Source organism: Penaeus monodon, chromosome 10 (assembly GCF_015228065.2).
Source record: "Penaeus monodon isolate SGIC_2016 chromosome 10, NSTDA_Pmon_1, whole genome shotgun sequence".
NCBI lineage: Eukaryota > Metazoa > Arthropoda > Malacostraca > Decapoda > Penaeidae > Penaeus > Penaeus monodon.
In genome coordinates, this window is record NC_051395.1 from 16,972,211 (window position 1) to 16,974,710 (window position 2,500).

The 2,500-nt window shown below is 45.1% G+C and overlaps 1 protein-coding gene across 1 annotated transcript in view; it reads left to right on the top strand.

The window, feature by feature from the left end:
• Nucleotides 1-1,538: 1,538 nt before the first annotated feature.
• The window catches only part of LOC119577890 (ras-related protein Rap-2c-like), a 101,061-nt gene continuing 100,099 nt past the window's right edge, over nucleotides 1,539-2,500 (top strand). The window contains exon 1 of the mRNA XM_037925542.1: nucleotides 1,539-1,714. The gene's annotated coding sequence lies outside the window, so the exon portion shown is untranslated. The remainder of the gene's footprint in view (nucleotides 1,715-2,500) is intronic.

Sequence of the window (2,500 nt, forward strand, 5' to 3'; positions counted from 1 at the left end):
TCAGTTATGAATGTATTGAAGAATAACATGAAAAGACTTTCTCATATATGTTATTTGCACATCATTTTATCGTGAGGTTGATGAAGTCATACACCTGGTTGGGGCGACTTCAGCTCGGCAGCTCCAGTGGGAGAACAACCGCTGTGAAGCTGACAGCATCTCGCTTTCCCTGAGAAAGTTTTTGTCACTGAGAGATGGCTTCTTAAAATTATATCTGAACTTGTTTGAGTTGTTTCAGTATCATTTGTGTACTTATAAAAACTTGGCAGTTATTTAGTGCCAGTAAAAAAAAATGTTAGAAGCGTTTTGTGACATTCCCTATCGTAGACTGATGTCCATCAAGTTTACATGTTTCGAGTTGATACACTGTTCTGCAGCTACATTCCTGTGGAGCAAATTCCAGGTGCCAAAATTCGTTTACACATTTTTGAAGATTAAATTAACGTTACCAAGACACTGTGGTAAGATATTTTTGTGGAGTACAAAGAAGACTGGCGGAACTGTAATTATGCATCACATTGTCTGGTGTACTACCGCCATACCTGACATTTAATGCTTTTTGATAAAATTTACAATTTTAAAAAGTTGACTATGCCCTGTATGATATCATTCTTTAATGTCTTTGGGATTTTAATAGCGGGCCGGTGTTGCTCTGTACAACAGTAGCTCACGACGTCGTTGGCGAGGAGAGATCTTTCTATCCCGCGGAGAGCCCTCTGGTGGGCGAGGGCGAGGCTGGAGGGCTTGATATTTCGTGTATATTAATATTTCTTATATATATATATAACATATATGTAAATATATATATATATAACTATATATATATATATTATATATATATTATACATATATATGTATAATAGAGTATATTATATATAATATATACTATATATATATATAATATATATATATATATATATATATATATATATATATATATATATATATATCGTTTATATGTCATCTGGCTTAATTGGCAAGTCACGCCTTTCGCTGCTACATATTAATGACAGTTCTACATATCATTCAGTATTAAAACTGACAAACAATAGTTGTATTTTGTAATAGGTGTGTTATGAATACTGGACTGAGGTTTACTGGATTTTCCAAGCGGAAATAGAGGAACTGGAACTGGAAATCAGTTGTCCTCTCCATATTATTTATAAGCTTAAGTCATCTATAAGTGTCATTTCGGCGTTGTCTGTGTGATGAAGATTCGCGTGGGCATGCGATCGAAAAAAGAAATAGAGTAACAGGTGCAGTCGAAAGTCGCGCGCAACAGGTGCAGAAAGCTTCGTGTGGATCGGCACGAGATGTGGTAGACGTTGACACTTTCAGTTTAGGGAAAACCTAAGATTTAAATTTTTTCTCAAATATTTGACTAAGAAATAAATCGGCGTTCTTATAATTAAAACTAAATCCCTGGTAAGTGAGATAGAGGCTATTTGTAGAGCGAGTGAAGCTCCAGGAGCGAGTTGAGGGTCGGGGCCGAAAATCCCTCGCTGGCACCCGCGGCGGGGCTTGCGAGGGCGGCCGCCAGGGGGCCAGTGGTGCTTGTTGTGGTGCGCGGAAGGGACGTGATGTGCTCGCGCTCAGACGGTTCGGCCACATTTGCCTTTGTTTTGCCTCTTTCGAAGGTTTGATTATGACACGCTAGTGATGGATAAAGCAGCGAACAGTAGCCGGCACGACGCGTGGCGCGGATGAGAGCCAGGTGAGCGGAGGGCGCGGGGGGGAGCCACAACAAGTGCAGATGGGAGCGAGTGTCGGGTTTCAGCACAGAGGGAGAGAGAGAGAGTGAGAGAGAGAGAGAGAGAGAGAGAGGAGAAAAGGAGAGGGAGAGGGAGAGGGAGAACGGACTCCCCGCCGTAGGACGCCCCTGCCTCACCCACGCCCACAGCACATGCACGCAGCCGCAGCAGAGCATGCCCAAAGCAAGTGCACCTCCGGCCAGGGCATCGGGCACGGGTGCTCCGGGCGCTGCGGAGGCCAGCCCTTCCCTCTCGCCCTTCATCTCCCTCTTCTCTTATCTCGCCACTCCCGCTGCTTTCCCACTCCTCTTTCACGTCTCTCCGGCTTTTCCTTCTGATTCCCGCCCATCCTGCCGACTTTTCTGAAGTCTAAAGCTCTGTTGTCTTTTTGCTTGTCATTCCATTGCCTGCCTTAACCCTTTTCTCCTCCCTCTCTCCCTTCCTACATCCCCCCCTCTCTCTCTCTCTCTCTCTCTCTCTCTCTCTCTCTCTCTCTCTCTCTCTCTCTCTCTCTCTCTCTCCTCTCCTCTCTCCTCTTCTCCCTCTCTCCTCTCTCTTCTCTCTCTCGTCTCTCTCTTCTCTCCTCTTTCCCTCTCTCTCTCTCTCTCTCTCTTCTCTCTCTCCTCTCTCCTCTCTCTCTCTCTCTCTCTCCTCTCCTCTCTCTCTCTTTCCCCCCCCTCTCTCTCTCTCTCCTTCTCCCTCTCCCTCTCTCCCTCCTTTCCTCTCCCTCCTCCTCCCTCTCCCTCTCC